Genomic DNA, 19,788 nt, shown 5'->3' on the forward strand with positions numbered 1-19,788 from the left:
GAATCAGTTCCGCATAGATAGCCCTAAGATCCGACAGGTGTAATTAACTTACACCGTCGGATCTTAGGATGCAATACTTCGGCCGCCGCTGGGGGGAGTTTGTGTCGTATTCCAGCGTCGGGTATGCAAATGAGGATTTACGACGATCCACAAAGGTTTTTCCCGTCATTACGTCGGCGCAGGGGTCAAGTCCTGGGGAAAAAAGTGTGGGAACTCCCACCCAAGATCCACTCCCCCACCTAAAAAAAAAAATGATACGCTCATATGCATTTTTTCTAAATCCCGCGATAACTCGCTGCAGACCTCTGCAATGTCTCCTGGGAATAATGACAAAAGCTCCCAGGAGACATTGCGGCATCGAGGAAGTGACGGAATACCCGCACACTACCTGATGAATCCATATACAGGAAGCGACCAGTAACATAAAGGATTACTAAGGTTCGCCTGCCCCTGACAGTGACTCGAGCTGGGTATCGCCGCTTAGTGAAGGATTGGCTCGGGCGGCTCGGCTGCTCTAGTCCTGCAAAGGGAACTGCGTTCCTGCTGTGAAAAAAGTGCAGGAACTCCGTTCCCACGCGTTCCCGCAGGACTTGAGCCCTGCGTCGGCGCAAGTCTTTTTTTTCCGACGCAAAGTTAGGTGTGCTATTCGCATGGTGTAAAATGACTCCACCATGTTAAAGTATGGCCGTCGTTCCCGCGTCGATTTTGAATTTTTTTGTTTCCCGGCGTAAGTACGTTATGCACGTCGCGATTCACAAACACGTCGGGCCGCCGTAAGTTCGCGCAAAGCACGTCGGGAAAATTGCAAACGGAGCATGCGCAGAACGTCCGGTGCGGAAGCGCGCCTAATTTAAATGGTGCCCGCCCTATTTGAATTGGGCGGGCTTGCGCCGGACGACTTTACGTTACACCGCCACAAGTTTCCAGGTAAGTGCTCACTTACACTGAAAACTTGCGGCGGTGTAACGTAAACGGGTTACGTTACACGGCCGCAATTATTCGTGAATCTGACCCTTACTTCTTGTATGTTGATGCAGGCTTTTGGGTCCGTATTTACTCTGTACATTGCTATATGACACTGTAGTGAACCTGTACTGTCGATTTATGACAATAAAACTTTTGTAAAAGAAAGTATATCATATTTACTTGTTTTAAGCTTTTTTTTTATATGTCTTCACTTCCTGGCAGTAGCAGCCTGTCCATTAAGGGCATTATCACAATAATTCTCCTCCTGGCAAATAAGGAAGCAGGTAGTGAGACCTGTTTCCTGATTGGCCAAAAGGAGAAGCCATCCTATTGGCCGAAGGAGTGAGAAGACGTACGGCCGAGGAGACACATGGAGGAGACTGAGGGGGGCTTTTACAGCGGGCAGTCCCCGCTCTCTGATAATCTGGCTGGCTCGCTGATGGCCACAGATCACGCTGATGGGCACAGGCCGGGTTGCATTGATGGGCACAGGTCAGGTTGCATTCATGGGCACTGGTTATGCTGCATTGATGGGCACAGGTCATGCTGCATTGATGGTCACAAGTCAGGCTGCATTGATGGGCACTGGTTACGCTGCATTGATGGGCACAGGTCAGGTTGCATTCATGGGCACAGGTCAGATTGCATTCATGGGCACTGGTTATGCTGCATTGATAGGCACAGGTCAGGTTGCATTCATGGGCACTGGTTATGCTGCATTGATGGGCACAGGTCATGCTGCATTGATGGGCACAAGTCAGGCTACATTGATGGGCACAAGTCAGGCTGCATTGATGGGCACAAGTCAGGCTGCATTGATGGGCACAAGTCAGGCTGCACTGATAAAGTTGATGTTAATATTTATTGTTGTAACTTAATTTTGCATAAACATTTAAGTGTCATTGAATGAGATAAATTATGAGGGCAGGTTTAGGGGCAGGGCATGCTAGGGATTGGGTGGGGCAAGTAACCCTTAAGTCCTTGCTAGTAGCTCAGGACTTGAAATTTGAGCCCTGATATATACAGTATGTCAAAAAAGTCAGTACACCCCTCACATGTTTGTTAATATTTTATTCTATCTTTTTATGTGACAACACTGAAGAAATGACACTTTGCTACAATGTAAAGTTGTGAGTGTACATTGTGCATTTGTGAGGTCAGGCACTGATGTTGGATGAGAAGGCCTGGCTCACAGTCTCTGCTCTAATTCATCCCAAAGGTGTTCTATTGGGTTAAGGTTAGGACTCTGTGCAGGCCAGTCAAGTTCCTCCACCCCAAACTCGCTAATCCATAAAAATCATCAGTATGTAAATATAAAGTCCATATTTTCATAATGCATAAAACAGTAGCAGTAATGCGGGATATAAAGGGCTGTATATGGAGTGCATTCCTGTTAGATTTGGGATCCTCAAGGTAGGTAACCTTTTCAACCTTTCTTTTTCATTATTAAACTTTTTGTTAGCGATTTTGCCTGGGATAATGGGCGGCCAATAGATAGGAGTTTGGTCGTACGGTCTACTTTAAGACATCACGTGCACGGTTTTCCAAGGATTGCTTGTGTAAAAGCTTCATGAGAAATATGGGACAACTCTTATGTGGCACTACAAAGCAGGAAACGGAATCTACATACGTAATAATAATCACAAGGGACACAAGATTTCAAGACCCTTTACCCTGGTTGTAATAAATAAATAAGGACTATACATTTCCATTAACAAAACATACTATTACACAACAGACCCTGCAGATGTTTTTTTTTTACAATAAAACCATTTCTTTAAAAATTTGATTCCGATACCCCGAAATGGATGATACTTATATACGCTTTTGGCAGCATAAAACGCTATAGTGCAGGGATCCTCAAACTACGGCCGTCCAGCTGTTGTAGAACTACACTTCCCATGAGGTATTGTAACACACTGACATTCACAGACATGACTAGGCATTATGGGAATTGTAGTTCCTGAACAACTGGAGGGCTGTAGTTTGAAGACCCATGCTATAGTGCAGGGATATGCAATTAGCGGACCTCCAGCTGTTGCAAAACTACAAGTTCCATCATGCCTCTGCCTCTGGGTGTCATGCTTGTGGCTGTCAGAGTCTTGCTATGCCTCATGGGACTTGTAGTTCAGCAACAGCTGGAGGTCCGCTAATTGCATATCCCTGCTATAGTGTGTTGTTGGAAAATTGCTGTGGTGCACTTAGATTATGTTAAACATATATTGACCTGGATTATGGTGACATACATCTCTCACAACAATACAGCATGACAGGTCCTCTTTATGGAGATCCCAAATCTCTCCTCTACCCGTGGAGAGGAAGTAAACCTTCATGTATTGTTTGTACCTATAGGTATGCCTATAATGAGGCTTAACAATCGTTACTGTAAATCTCTCCTAAATGTGCAGTTTAGGAGATATTTACTGTATATGCCGCCGATTACGTCATGGGTGCATGCGCCCGCGCCTTCTTCAGAAGCATGCGTGGGAGTGACGACACGTGGCTCTGGCCAGTCGTGGACGTGACGACACAGGGCTCTGGAGTCTGTGGACCCAGAGGAAGACAGGCGAAGATGGATGCAGCCTCCAGAGGGGACAAGGAGGGCTTTGTTTGCAGGTAAGTAAAATAATGTGCTAGTATGAGAATGCATACTAGCACATTATGCCTTTACTTTGCAGGTAAAAAAAAAAAAACTTGGCCTGAAAACTGGAAGTGATGTCATGACAGGGAAACCCGATTCCAAAAAAGCCTTCGAGAAGATGCCAGTACTGGCAAGGGAGCTTACAGTTGTTGCATCACTGAAGCAGGGAAGAGTAAAGGTCCACTCTGGGAACTGTGAGTGAGCCCTGTCACAACTACAGCAGACTAGGAAGAGAAAAGAATCCAGATTTACAATTACTAGATTATAGATGGACATCTCCATTAGGGTTCCAAGGAGCTTTCATTTATTGAAATCTCAGCCTATTCCACTTACTACGTAGCAATCTTGGTCTGGAGTCAGTTTAGCTATATATGGTCTAACCAGCCTATTACCCAATCTGTTGACTAGTTGTGTGGCAACATAGTAAGGTGTTTATCAAAAAAGTGCCACAGAGAAGCATTATTAAGAGCATGGGTCTTCAAACTACAGCCCTCCAGTTGTTCAGGAACTACAATTCCCATCATGCCTACTCATGTCTGTGAATGTCAGTGTGTTACAATGCCTCATGGGATGTGTAGTTCTACAACAGCTGGAGGGCCGTAGTTTGAGGATCCCTGATCAAGGGTGTCTCAGAGCACTGGCCAATAGGACAAGGCAGATGTTTCACACTTGTGCGGAGAGCTGCGATATTCAGCACTAGTAAAACTGCAGCTCTCTGCAAGGGTACACAGGAAACAATTGTTTTCTATGTGGCCTGTTCCCACTTGAAAGCCTTCAGGTGAGCCCATCCCATCTCATTGCGCTCCGTTTCTTGTTGCGCTACATAGATATGAATAAAATGTCCCAATGACATTTCTTTCAATTTCAGTCCAGAAAAAGGCAAGTGTTGTCCCTCCACAACAGGCATTGGGTGCAGAGTGCATTTCCAGCATATTAGCAGGTCATTTTCTATACTTGAAGGATGTTTAAAAGAGAAAATACTTAAAGAAATGTGCATGTATTTCAGGGATTTATTCTGCAGCAAGACAACGACCCCAAACATGCAGCCAAATGTCATTAAGAACCATCTTCAGTGTAAAGAAGAACAAGAAGTCCTGGAAGCGATTGCTTGGCCCCCACAGAGCCTTGATCTCAGCATCATTGAGTCTGTCAGGGATTACACGAAGAGACAGAAGATTTTGAGGCAGTTCTCAGAGATGTTTGGAACAACGAACCTGCAGAGTTCCTTCAAAAACTGTGTGTAAGTGTACCTAGAATAATTGGTGCCATTCTGAGGGTAAAGGGTGGTCACACCAAATATTGATTTTAGATTTCTCTACTGTTCATTTATTTTCCATTTTGTTAATTGAAAAAAAAAAAAAAAAAAAACTATCAACATCATTTTTTTCACACCTGCATAGTAGTAGTAGTACGTGTGTGCATGTATATATATATATATATTTTACACACACATAAAAAAAAAGAAAGTGTGTGTGTATATATATATATATATATATATATATATATATATATATACAAAATTACTACTTTGCATATGCAGGTATGAAATAAAAATGTAGTGGAGACTGCGAGCCAGGTCTTCTCGTCTAACCTCAGTGCCTGACCTCACAAATGTGTTTCTGGAAGAATGGTCAAACCTTCTCATAGACACTCTCCTAAACCTTGTGGACAGCCTTCCCAGAAGGGTTGAAGCTGTTATAGCTGCAAAGTGTGGGCCAACTCAATATTAAACCCTACGGACTTAAGCCTCATACACACAAGCGTATTTTCTGCAGACAAAGTGTATGACTTTTGTCCGAAGTGCGTTGGCCAGGAACTTGTCCTACATACAAATGGCAAAAAATTGTCAGCCAACAAACACGAAACAATGCGGCTTTTCAGCTCTTTAGCGCCACCCTTTGGGCAAATTCTGCTAATGTTGTTTTATAGTGAGCATTGCTTCTGAGCATGCGTGTTTGTACTTCGGAGTTTTGTCTGATGGACTTGTGTACACACGATAGGATAATCCATCAAACACACAACATATATGTTGTCAGACAATTTTAAAGCATGCAATCCCACATTTGTTTGTGGAAAATCTGGCAACAATTGTCCGATGGAGCGTACAAACGGTTGGATTTTCCGACAACAGCCCGTCATCACACAATCCAATCGTGTGTAAGAGGCTTAAGACTGGGATGCTATTAAAGAGTGTGTGTTTGTTTATTTGTTTGTTTGTGTGTGTGTGTGTGTGTGTATATACCGAACATCGGTGCGGCTCTATACGGCGCCTGCGCACCGACGTTCAGCTTCTTTCGGCAACTCGTGATGCGCAGTATGCGACGGTCGGAAGCCTGTCAATCAATTAGGAACGCCCAGTCCCGCAGAAGACATACCCGGAAGCGGCGGTGAAAATACGGTATGTACGGGATAACATTTAAAAAAACAGCCGATTGTCATTATGACAACTCGGCTGAATGTAATGTTAAAACATTTTTTTTGGGGTGAACCTCCGCTTTAAGGACCTTGCCCCTTTTTGCGATTCGGCACTGCGTCGCTTTAACTGACAATTGCGCGGTCGTGCGACGTGGCTCCAAAACAAAATTGGCGTCCTTTTTTTTCTCCACAAATAGAGCTTTCTTTTGGTGGTATTTGATCACCTCTGCGGTTTTTATTTTTTTGAGCTATAAGCAAAAATAGAGCGAAAATTTTGAAAAAAAATTGTATTTTTTACTTTTTGCTATAATAAATATACCCAAAAAAGATATAAAAAAAAAAAAAATGTTTTCCTCAGTTTAGGCCGATACGTATTCTTCTACATATTTTTGGTAAAAAAAAATCCCAATAAGCATTTATCGATTGGTTTGCACAAAATGTATAACGTTTTCAAAATAGGGGATAGTTTTATTGCATTTTTATTAATATTTTTTTTTTACTACTAATGGCGGCGATCAGCAATTTGTTTTGTGACTGCGACATTATGGCGAACACATCAGACACTTTTGACATATTTTTGGGACCATTGTCATTTTCACTGCGAAAAGTGCTATAAAAATGCATTGTTTACTGTGAAAATTACAATTGCAGTTTAGGAGTTAACCACTAGGGGGCGCTGAAGGGGTTAAGTGTGACCTCATTTGTGTTTCTAACTGTAGGGGGGGCGGGGCTGGACGTGTGACGTCAGTGATCGTCTTTCCCTATATCAGGGAACAGATGATCAGTGACACTGCCACAATGAAGAAGGGGGAAGGTGTGTTTACACTCACCTCTCCCCGTTCTTCTGCCTGCTCCTGATGAGCGACCAATAGTCGCGAAACGCGTAGAGCTACATACTCCATGCATCAATGTATAATCACTGCAGTATGACGTGATGTAATCTTTGTTCAACATGTGATACCTATTTTATGTCTTAATGGATACAGTACAGATTGATGTACTTGCTGTATTTATATACTTGGGTCATTACCCGCATACCTTTTCCCCCAACTAATCTGTAAAATACATATGTCTATCTATTTCTTCAATAGTGCAATATAGTGAAGGACGGTGCACTATGTGAAAGCAATAAAATATTTAAACGTATTTCAGATTTATTATCTTTGGTTTATTTTTTCCCCCCATTTATTACAATCTGTTTCCCGCACATGCTTCATTTAAAGTCCCGCTTTTGCTTCCTTTTTCTATACAAAACCAGCGATGGAGGTAATTGACCCATTACCTCATTTAAAGTCCCAACTTACCCTTCCCCAGCCCCCCTCTCTCATATTGAAAGAGGAGTGTTGCATAAGGAGCGTTGGATGAAGGAATTAAAGAGTCACTAAAGGAATTTTTTTTTTTAGCTAAATAGCTTCCTTTACCTTACTGCAGTCCTGGTTTCATGTCCTCATTGTTCGTTTTTGCTTTCAAGTTGCTGTAAATCCTCTCTGTTCTGGACACTTCCTGGTTGCCTGTTTCCTGATAACCACAGTACTGGGAGATTTCTCACTGTGGTCACTAATCAAGGAGGTGTGATTACTGTGTGTAAAACGAAACTGGATTGGTGCTGAGGAGTTTTAGACAAAGTATCACTGCTCTCTATTGGCTGACTGCCCTCTAGTGGCTCTCTGTACATCAGAGAACCAGCAAACAACTGCAAAAACGAAACTACACTGCAGGCATATTATATTATTGTTTTTTATCTATTTTTAATAATTTTTAAAAGGAATCAGTTAACTATTATGTCTATATGCCCTGTAAACAGTCATTTCAGCTAAAAAAAGTTTTTCCTTTAGTGACCCTTTAAGATGATAAAAGTGTTGGATAAGGAGAGTTGAATGAGCAATGTTGTATGGGAAGTATTGGATAGATGAGAAGTGTTGGATGAAGGGCTTCAGATGAAATGTGATGGGCGAGGGGCTTCAGATCAGGAGCATTAGATGAGAAGCATTTGATGAGGGGCTTCAGATAAGGAGCACTGGATGGAAGGCTTCAGATGAGGAGTGTTGGATGAGTGGCTTCAGATGGGGAGCATTGGATGGGGGGCTTCAGATGAGGAGGGTAGGATGAGCAGTTTTGGGCTTTAGATAAGAAGTGTTGGATGAAGGGCTTCAGGTGGGGAGGACTGGATGAGAAGCGTTGGATGAGGGACTTTGGATGAGGAGTGTTGGATGAAGGCCTTCAGGTGGGTAGCACTGGATGAGAAGCGTTGGATGAGGGGTTTAGATGAGGAACATTAGATGAGGAGTGTTGGATGAGAAGCTTAAAATGGGGAGCATTGGATGAGGAGTGTTGGACAAGAGGCTTCAGATGGGGAGCATTGGATGAGAAGTCTTGGATGAGGGGCTTCAGTGGAGTAGTGTTGGATGACGGGCTTCAGATGGGGTGCACTGGATGAGAAGCATTGAATGAGGGGCTTGAGATAAGGAGCATTGGATAAGGAGTGTTGGATAAGGAGCTTGTGATGAGGAGCATTGGATGAGAGGCATCAGATGAGGAGCGTTGGATGAGAAACTTTGGATGAGGAATGTTGAATGAGGAGCTTCAGATTGGGAGCATTGGATGAGAAGTGTTAAATGAGGGGCTTCAGATGAAGAACATTGGATGAAGAGTGTTGGACGAGGGGCTTCAGATGAGAATGTTGGACGAGGGGCTTCAGATGAGAGTGTTGGACGAGGGGCTTCAGATGAGAGTGTTGGACGAGGGGCTTCAGATGAGAGTGTTGGACGAGGGGCTTCAGATGAGAGTGTTGGACGAGGGGCTTCAGATGAGAGTGTTGGATGAGGGGCTTCAGATGAGAGTGTTGGATGAGGGGCTTCAGATGAGAGTGTTGGACGAGGGGCTTCAGATGAGAGTGTTGGACGAGGGGCTTCAGATGAGAGTGTTGGACGAGGGGCTTCAGATGAGAGTGTTGGACGAGGGGCTTCAGATGAGAGTGTTGGACGAGGGGCTTCAGATGAGAGTGTTGGACGAGGGGCTTCAGATGAGAGTGTTGGACGAGGGGCTTCAGATGAGAGTGTTGGATGAGGGGCTTCAGATGAGAGTGTTGGACGAGGGGCTTCAGATGAGAGTGTTGGACGAGGGGCTTCAGATGAGAGTGTTGGACGAGGGGCTTCAGATGAGAGTGTTGGATGAGGGGCTTCAGATGAGAGTGTTGGATGAGGGGCTTCAGATGAGAGTGTTGGATGAGGGGCTTCAGATGGGGAGCGTTGGATGAGGGGCTTCAGATGGGGAGCATTGGATGAGGAGAGTTGGTTGAGGGGCTTCAGATGAGGAGCATTGGATGAGATCTGTTGGATAAGGGGCTTCAGATGAGGAACGAGGAGTGCTGATCTATATGGCATGTACCATCTGATGCAATACACAGATTATATGTACCTTCAGTCACCTCTCCCTCAGTACAAACTGTACCGATAACAAAGTCCAGACTGCGGGATTGCAGCAAGATGTCGGTACTCCAGGACATGGTGCACACTGTGTAAAATAAAGTCACTAGCTTATCTGCTCCCCCTTTATTCAGTTTGTGGATTAAATCTGTTACATATTGATAATGAAATGATATTATATCTTTCTTTATATGTTTTTCTATAGATTAGTAAATCTGCCACAGCGCCTGCCATCTCCTCTGGTGTGCCCGGAGAGCCATGGAAGGTCAGTTCACTGGAGAGGTACAAATCTGCCACCAATCTCACTAAAGCTGCCCATAATGTGATGGTCAAAAAGTCCCCCTGCACAAGAAGGGAGAGCAGCAAAGAGCGGTCTTTATCACAGGAAGTTTCTGGATTACTGCACAGATTTGGAAGAAATACAGAAGAGCACCAAGATTCAGGAAGAATACACATGATGAATGGATTTAGACAATATTTGCTAATCGCAATATTTAGCTTTAATTTAAATACAAAGACTCCCATGGGTTGCCTATAGGGACAGCAATTCTGAGGTTGCCTCCTTCTGCAGGGCGGGCCCTTTGCCTGGCTGATCCCAGAGGAATTTAGCAGTAGTGCTGACTGTACTGCCCGATGGAAGGAGAATCTATGAATCTGTATATGAAACACATTCATCAAAATTACTGAACATAAAATGAGTTCCCCTTTAAATGCTCCATGTGTCCTCCAGCTTCATGGTAATTGTCTTTGGGTGGGGGCAGAAGAGAATGGAATAAACCGCAATATTTCCTGGAGCTCGCCACTCAGAGAGCTAATTGATGAGAATTGTCGTCTCGCTGCAGAATACGGACTCGGCTCTCTCCCGCCAGATTGCCTGGTCCTGGATATTGTGCATTTTACATTGTCTGATCCCAAAGAGCGTCTGCTGTGTGTCACTCCACAGCGACCAGGAGACCTCTGCAATAAAGTACACCTGTCATGAGAAGGACACAGAGGAGGGCTTCATTCCAAAAATCCTGACTGTCTCTCCGATCCAATGGCTTCAATGCTTACCTTATGCTGACTTTGCTTGCTGCACGTTTCCTCCAGAGTTGTGACTTGGAAAGTAAGAAAACCAGAGACAGCCAGGAAACTAGCATTTTCAAATAAGGCTTATAGTAAATGAAGTCTTTACTTTCAGAAGGCTGTGACATTTATTTATTTGAAGTCATTCTAACGTTGGATTACAGTAAAACCTTGGATTACGAGTATAATGTGTTCCAGAAACATGCTTGTAATCCAAAACACTTGTATATCAAAGCAAATTTCCCCATAAGAAATAATGGAAACTCAAATAATTTGCTCCACAGCCATTTATTCATAAGTCCTTTAGTTTATAGTCCATATAAAAATATTCTAGTAATGTGCAGGGCCGCCATCAGGAATTATGGGACCCCTTACACAGCTTCAGGCATGGGCCCCCTGGAGCAGAGAACCGGGGGAGGGGTGCTGCCACCTCAAATTCAGAAGCAGGGGGCTGCCGCAAATTGAGAAGCGGGGGGGGGGGGGGTTGCCATCCGGGAACCTCTAGGCCCTTTAATAAATATATATAATAAAATTTAAAACAAAGGAAGGGAGTTGCAATCCGGGCCCCTTACAGGTGTACTGCCTGTACCCATACCCCCCCCCCCGATGGCAGGCCTGGTAATGTAATAAGTTGTGTAACCATTAAATGTCCATCCACAGATGGAATCCAGCAGGCGCTCCAGAGTATAAAAGAGAAGAGAGGCGCCTCTAAGTGTAGCAATATGTTTCTAAATGTTGTACCTTCATTAAATGTAACCATATTGCTACACTTAGAGGCTCCTCTCTTCTCTTTTATACTCAGTGGTGACATGACACTACTCTTATATCAAGACCTCGCTTGTATATCAAGTCAAAATGTATTAAAATGTTTTGCTTGTCTTGCAAAGCGCTCTCAAACCAAGTTACTCTCAATCCAAGGTTTTACTGTATATAAAACAAGCATGTGATGCTGTCACTGAGCGCCATCTTGTGGCCAATTACATTTATTACAAGCCAATGCCACTTGAACAGTCGTCTGCTCACATAATTTGTAATAAAAACATCTTTGCCTTTCTGAAGCTTCCCTCCAAACACTTTGCATATTATTTTATATATACTTTGAAGTCATTTGGAGTGATGAGACCAAAACTGTATGTATTTGTACACAGGCACAGTTTTCATACTTTTGGCTCTGTGTGTCACCAGAATAAAATAAAAACGAACCAATCCAAATGCAGACTTTCAGCTTTAATTCAAGGGGTTGAACATGAATATCAAGTACAAATTTTAGCAACTTCAACCACTTTTATACACAGTCCCCCCATTTTCAGGGTCTCAGATGTAATTGGACAAATGAATATAATCATAAATAAAATGTTCATTTTTAATATTTTGTTGGGAGTCCTTAAAGGGGTTGTAAAGGTAATTTTCCCCCCTAAATAGCTTCCTTTACCTTAGTGCAGTCCTCCTTCACTTACCTCATCCTTCCATTTTGCTTTTAAATGTCCTTATTTCTTCTGAGAAATCCTCACTTCCTGTTCTTCTGTCTGTAACTCCACACCATAATGCGAGGCTTTCTCCCTGGTGTGGAGTATAGTGCTTGCCCCCTCCCTTGGACTACAGGAGAGTCAGGACGCCCACTGACACACAGCTCCTTTCTCTATCTGCAATCTAGAGAGCGTCCTGACTCTCTCGTAGTCCAAGGGAGGGGGTGAGCACGACACTCCACACCAGGGAGAAAGCCTTGCATTACGGTGTGGAGTTACAGACAGAAGAACAGGAAGTGAGGATTTCTCAGAAGAAATAAGGACATTTAAAAGCAAAATGGAAGGATGAGGTAAGTGAAGGAGGACTGCACTCAGGTAAAGGAAGCTATTTAGTGATTTTTTTTTTACCTTTACAACCCCTTTAAGGCCCCTTTCACACTGGGGCGGGAGGTGCGGTGGTGTTAAAGCGACGCTATTTTTAGCAGCTCTTTACCGCTAATTTCGCGGCACTATTCGGCTACTAGTGGGGCGGTTTTACCCCTTTGCTAATGGCCAAGAAAGGGTTAAAATCACCCGCAATGCGCCTCTGCAGAGGCGCATTGCTGGTGGTATAGCCGCAGTGTCCCATTGATTTCAATGGGTGGGAGCGGTGGAGGAGCGGTATACACGCCGCTCCAAAGATGCAGCTAGCAGGACTTTTTTTCCCGTCCTGCTAGCGCACCGCTCCAGGTTGAAAGCTCTCGGGGGTTTCACAATGAAGACACAGCAGCAGCTGTTTAGGGTCGGTTTGTAGGCGCTATTTTTAGCGCAATAGCGCCTGCAAAATGACCTCAGTGTGAAAAGGGGTCTTACTGGCAATGAGTGCCTGAAGTCTGGAACCCATGGACATTACCAGAGACTGGCTTTCCTCCTTTCTGATGCTTTGCCAGGCTCTAACTGCAGCTCTCTTCAGTTGTTCTTTGTGGGTCTTTCTGCCTTTAGTTTTGTCTTCAGCAAGAAAAATACTCAATTGGGTTATCAGGTGATTGACTCCGGCATTGCAGAATATTCCACTTCTTTTCCTTCAGAAGCTCCTGCAGTGGTGGCTGGTGCTAAAAAAAATTTGGGGGGGGGGGAGGGGGGCGCAAACAATAAAAAAAAAAAAAAGACAATTGCAGCCTCACTGTGCCTATCAAAGGCAGCCACTGTGCCCATCAAAAGCAGCCACTGTGCCCATCAAATGCAGCCACTGTGCCCATCAAATGCAGCCACTGTGCCATGCCATCAATTGTCGCCACTGTGCCATCAATTGTCGCCTCTGTGCCATCAAACGCAGCCACTGTGCCATGCCATCAAACGCAGCCACTGTGCCATCAACTGTCGCCACTGTGCCATCAATTTTCACCACTGTGCCCATCAATTGTCACCACTGTGCCATGCCAAACGCAGCCACTGTGCCATCAAATGCAGCCACTGTGCCATGCCATCAATTGTTACCACTGTGCCCACATCAATTGTCGCCACTGTGCCCACATCAATTGTCGCCACTGTGCCCACATCAATTGTGCCCACATCAATTTTAGCCACTGTGCTCACATCAATTTTCCCCACTGTGCCCACATCAATTGTCCCCACTGGGCCCACATCAATTGTAGCCACTGTGCCCACATCAATTGTCCCCACTGTGCCCACATCAATTGTCCCCACTGTGCCCACATCAATTGTCCCCACTGTGCCCACATCAATTGTCCCCACTGTGCCCACATCAATTGTCCCCACTGTGCCCTGTAAAATGCTGCCAGTCTGATTGCCCCCCGCCCGGCACTTACCTTTCTGGGGTTAGCCATCCTCCTTCCACGGTCCCTCGATGTCTTTTGCCGCCCTCGATGATGCTTCAGCCAATCAGGTTACCGATAACCAGAATCGGTGAACCTGATTGGCTGGGACGGCCGTCAGTCTTATCCAAGGGACGCAGCCCCCGTACGTTCCGAGGATAAGACATCCGGGAGCCGAAGGGCTGTACTCGGAAAGCCTATCAGAGCCGCTGGCTCTGATAGGCACTTCCGCACAGCCAACCAGCTGCCGTTATTCAGTTAGCCGGCGCCCTATGTCCGGCCATCTGAATAGACCAGCGGCAGCTGGCCACAATAACATACATTCTTGCAATGCAATCCATGAATGTATGTTATTTAAAATAATAGGAAGATACTGCGCAGGTCTAATAAATGGAATAGTGATGACACTATAGAAAATATGTGGAAAATAATAATAAATAAATAAAAGAAAATAAAAAAATGCTGCTGCAACTTATATGTAAGATACACACACAAATACAATATAAAAAGGAAAAGCTGCGCTGCAAATTAAATCAACATAAAACATCAATTATGTTTCAAATACACAAAAATCCCAGTGCAAAAACTGAAAAAAAGATTAGTGCAAAAAGTCCATATAAGATGTATCACAGAGGATTGCAAAAAGTGACAGGAAGTTCTCCGAATGGGTGAAGCAAAATATCCAGTTAAGAATCTTGTGAATCAGATGATAAATCCACCACCACTTATGTATCAGCTGCTTACCAGAGCAAGAATATAATCAAGCATGTAAGACATAGGTCTATAAGGGTCCTGGATAAGCTGCCACTCTCTCTCCTGTATCACCAATCCTCTATGTCAGACCAACTCTCTCCATAGATGCGACCCAGAGGAGAAAAACACTCACATGGTGTAATAACGTTTTTAAAATATTTAATGTATAAAAGGTATTGCACTCACATGTAAACAGTATAAAAAGTGCGATCGATAATAGTATAGCCGGCCCGCTCTGCTGTCTGCTCGTCCTTCCGGGTAGACAGCGTGGATCGTGGTGACGTCAGCACGTCGCTCCTCCCTACGCCGTTTCGTCACAAGAATGATCCCCTGGAAGAAGTCATTCTGTATTTATGTATTATGTGTTTTTCTCCTCTGGGTCGCATCTATGGAGAGAGTTGGTCTGACATAGAGGATTGGTGATACAGGAGAGAGAGTGGCAGCTTATCCAGGACCCTTATAGACCTATGTCTTACATGCTTGATTATATTCTTGCTCTGGTAAGCAGCTGATACATAAGTGGTGGTGGATTTATCATCTGATTCACAAGATTCTTAACTGGATATTTTGCTTCACCCATTCGGAGAACTTCCTGTCACTTTTTGCAATCCTCTGTGATACATCTTATATGGACTTTTTGCACTAATCTTTTTTTCAGTTTTTGCACTGGGATTTTTGTGTATTTGAAACATAATTAATGTATGTTATTTGCCCGGCGCTGCAGAACAACATTTTAAAAGCCTTAAAGGGCCCGTTTTTTTTATGACTACAGGAGGGGGGGGGGCGACTTCTGTTAATTGAAGTCACAAGCTGCAATGAAGGGCAAATCGCACTGCTCTGCGGCTTATGAAGTAGCACTGCTATGAATCAGAGCTGTGTGAGGCTGGGTTCACACTGAGGAACGGAGCGGGGGGGGTCCGGTGCGTCTCCATTCACCGTTTTCAGGTTGGATTTCATCCCACATTTTTGTCTGAATTGGGACCCGAAACGGACCAGAAAACGCACAGAACTCAAGTCGCTCCGACTTAGAAAAAGGTTCCTGTGCTACTTTTGGGGCGGCTTGCATTGACTTCTATACAAAAGTCGTTTTTCAAGCCGCGCTGAAGTCTTCCGACTTTAAAGCCGCCCCGTACAGCACGACTTCAGCGCAGCTCGAAAAATGACTTCCGTATAGAAGTCAATGCAAGCCGCCCTGAAGTCGCCCCAAAAGTAGTACAGGAACTACTAGTAGTACAGGAAGTCTTCCGACTTTAAAGCCGCCCCTGTAAGAACCGGCTCTTAGGCTAGGTTTCCACTATTGCGACCCCAAAGTTGCACAATTTACAGTGCGACTTTGAAATGTGATTTTTGATGGGCTGTCATGCAGCCGGTGAGAACCATGAGAGAACAAGTCGCACCGAAGCCGGAACAAAGTAATGCAAACACATTTTTTGGAGTCGCACCAGTTAGAACATGCGACTTCACTTGTGTCAAGTTGCACAACATCTCGCAGTAGTGAAAACAGAGCCTAAGGCTTCTTTCACACTTGTGCGACTTTTCCTGCAACTTGGGACTGCAAAGTCGCATGACAAGTCGTTCCCCATTATTTCCAATGACTACCATTCATATTAGTAGGACTTCAAGTCGTGCCGACTTCAAAGTATTCCCTGCACTACTTCGGTCCGACTTTGATGCGATTTCATGTTCATAGACCTCAAGTCTCCCTGAAATCACGTCAAAATCGCGGCCGCAAAATTGCGAGACTTTGAAGTCATAGTAGTGTGAAAGGCGCCTAAAGACCCCTTTCACACTGCCAACTTGAAAGTCACGCGATTTTACTGCGATTTCGCCGCTCTGGTTACACAGTTCACAGTCGCATGACAAGTCGCTCCTCAGTAACGGCAATGGAACTGTTCTAATCAGTGCAACTCAAGCCGCTTAGACTTAGAAAAAGGTTCCTGTACTTACTTTGGCCCCTTTTAGGCTCTGTTTTCCACTACCGTGAGTTGTTGTGCGACTTGACACATGTGAAGTCGCATGACAAGTCAAAACCCATGTATTTCAATGGTCCCCGTTCTAATTGGTGTGACTCAAGTTGCATCAAACTCCAAAAAAGGTTTTTGCACTACTTTGTTCCGACTTCAGTCCGACTTGTTCTCACCAGTCGCATGACATTGCATCAAAAATCGCATTGCAAAGTCGCAATGTAAATAGCGCGACTTGGGGTTGCAATAGTGGAAACAACGTCTTACACTGCTGTGACTTCAATGCTGCACGATTTTACCGCGATTAGATGCGATTTTACTAAGATTTCAGGGAATGCCTGTGTAAACATGAGGTCGCATCAAAGTCAGACCAAAGAAGTACAGGGACTACGTTGAAGTCGGTGCGATATGAATGGTACTCATTGGAAATCATGGGGGAACGACTTTGCAGTCCCACGTTGCAGGATAAGTTGCACTAGTGTGAAAAGAAGCCTGAGGTGCGACTTTAACCACTTGCTTACTGGGCACATAAACCCCCTTCGTGCCCAGGCGAAATTTCAGCTTCCGGCACTGCGTCGCTTTAACTGACATTTGCGCGGTCGTGCGACGTGGCTCCCAAACAAAATTGGCGTCCTTTTTTTCCCACAAATAGAGCTTTATTTTGATGGTATTTGATCACCTCTGCGGTTTTTATTTTTTGCGCTATAAACAAAAAAAGAGCGACAATTTAAAAAATATATATATATTTGTTTTACTTGTTGCTATAATAAATATCCCAATTTTTTTTTAAAAAAAAAAACATTTTTTTTTCTCAGTTAAGGCCGATATGTATTTTTCAACGTATTTTTGTAAAAAAAAAAAAAAAAAATCGCAATAAGCGACTGGTTTGCGCAAAAGTTATAGTGCCTACAAAATGGGGAACAGAATTATGATTTTTTTTTATTATTTTTTTTTATACTAGTAATGGCAGCGATCTGCGATTTTTATTGGGACTACGATATTGCGGCGGACGTATCGGACACTTTTGACACAAATTTGGGACCATTCACATTTATACAGCGATCAGTGCTATAAAAATGCACTAATTACTGTATAAATGTGACTGGCAGGGAAGGGGTTAACACTAGGGGGTAAGAAAGGGGTTAAATGTGTAACCTGGGTGTGTTCTAACTGTGTGGGGGGAGGGGGTGACTGGGGGAGGTGACCGATTTTTTTTTTTTTTTTGAAAAGCCTATGGCGTGTGAACACACCCAAAAAACTCCACCCGGTGCAGAAAAAATGTGCACACACATAAAGAGTGTTCACAAAAACGTGCAGACGGGTGCAACGTCAAGTGGTCCTCCTGTGAAGAGGGACCCAAACCCTGATCCCCGGGGTGTTAGGCTCCAGACGGGGACTGAGGTACTGTGGTCCGAGCAACCGAAGCCGACACGGACCCAACTTCCTCGGAGGGACTGCCGAAACAGAACCCTCCCAGTACTAGGTGGGGCTCCCCCGAAGGGAGACCCCATGAGAGCAGGCGAACTAAGCCAGAAGGCCATGTCCACCCACTCCCAAGACGTTCAGGGCTGGCCCGAGGACCCGCACCCTACTAATCACACAGTGACAAAACGTGCACAACAAAAAAAGACAAAAAAGTGACAAACACAGGCTTAAATAAAATAAAGTGGGGGAAGGGATAGTGGATAGGAGAGTGAAAGAAGTGGCCATTGTGGTGAAACAATGACCAGGCCCTCCGGCCAGGAATAAAAAATTCCTCCGGTCCTAGCCAAAAGGCCCGGCCCAGGAGGCAGGTGCTAAAAAAAGCGTGTATCTGGTGCAGTGACCGTGGTATCTTAAATCAATGTGTCCCTCACACACAGTGATCTTTAGATACCCCTGGACTGCCACTCCAGGGGCACATGCACCATAGGCTTTTCGTGCCATATCCGACCCCCCGACCGGCCAGTGCAGCCCTCCACCCCTGCAAGCCAACCCAGCCGATTTGCATGGTCCTACCCTGTCTTATCCCAGGGCATTACCAGCTCCTCCTACCGGATCGCTGACAGAGATAGCACTTACACCAGCCAGTCAGAAGGCCAGACTAGAACTCGGCAAAAAGACCAAGACCAAGCACAGCACCCATCCTCACCAGGAGCACCCTTCCAGATGGCTCAGACTCAACCATGGGCCGGCCCCCAGTATTCTGTCGGGCAGCACAGCGTAGTCCCTGCTGAAACCATCCTTCCAGGTGCAATGACATCATTGGAATGCATCCACCCTCCCCATGTAGGAGGTGCTTCAGCACTCCGCTGACAACTGATAAGGACAGATACCACACCCAATCCCAGCCAAAAGGCCGAGAAGCGACAGGGAAGACAACCACGATCAGCACGGCCTAGAGTGTGCAATAGCCGTGCCTCGCCCTGGGAGAACCACCTTCATGATCATGGTGTCTCCCCTGCCAGGTAAGTATAGGAGGTGACCGATGCTGTGTCTCTATGTACAAGGGACACAGATCGGTCTCCTCTCCTCTGACAGCACGTGGAGCTCTGTGTTTACACACAGAGCTCCACGTCCCTGCTGACACCTGCTGTGTTACCGACGATCGCGTGTACCCGGCGGACATCGCGACCGCCAGGTACACGCATCGGCGCTTCAGCGATGCGCCGGGACAGTGTTTACCCGCTGCGCGCCCCCCAGAGGCACGCGCGGGTAATGCACATAAAAGGACGTCTAAAGACGTCCACTTGGCACTTGAGAGCCGCGCTGTTGACGTCTTTTGTCAATAGCGCGGGTCTCAAGTGGTTAACACTCGCATTGACTTCTGTTAGGGCTCATCGTGCACACTGCAGATCAAAGGAGCGGCTCTCATTTCCTGCCTGGAATCTCCCCTCCATGTTATCCAATGTCTCCATACACACACAGTCATTTTCCCTGAATCGCTCCGCATAGCGGTGAACTAGACGACTTTCTTCAACCTGACTATCTATGTAACTTTCATACTCATAATAATCCCTGGTGATCCCGCCATGGCGGTCCTTGTTCAGGCACTTCCTGTTGTAGGGTGACAACTAGGGTGACCACATTTCCAAACTGCCATTCAGGGACACCCCCCCCCCACCCCCATCACAAAAAAAAATGCTTTTTAATACTTTTTATTTTTGCCAATTTTAAAGGCTTGTATGCAAGCAATTGGCCATAATATTGGTGGGGGGGGGGGGCTGGGTACTGCCTTAGGGGACATTTATCAAGGCAAGTGTTTTTAAAAATTATCGTTTTTTCAGGAGATTATATTTA

The 19,788-nt window shown here is 45.1% G+C and overlaps 1 long non-coding RNA gene and 1 other non-coding gene across 2 annotated transcripts; one reads left to right on the forward strand and one right to left on the reverse strand.

The window, feature by feature from the left end:
• The first annotated feature begins 4,683 nt into the window (after positions 1-4,683).
• LOC120928589 lies at positions 4,684-10,626 on the forward strand. The gene is made up of 2 exons (XR_005747245.1): positions 4,684-4,847; positions 9,653-10,626. It is a non-coding gene; the product is annotated as an uncharacterized LOC120928589 (long non-coding RNA).
• An 8,179-nt stretch (positions 10,627-18,805) lies between these two features.
• LOC120929867 lies at positions 18,806-18,964 on the reverse strand. The gene has a single exon (XR_005747532.1). It is a non-coding gene; the product is annotated as a U1 spliceosomal RNA (small nuclear RNA).
• Between the last annotated feature and the right edge of the window lie 824 nt (positions 18,965-19,788).

The sequence above is a fragment of the Rana temporaria genome, chromosome 2, assembly GCF_905171775.1.
Source record: "Rana temporaria chromosome 2, aRanTem1.1, whole genome shotgun sequence".
Lineage (NCBI taxonomy): Eukaryota > Metazoa > Chordata > Amphibia > Anura > Ranidae > Rana > Rana temporaria.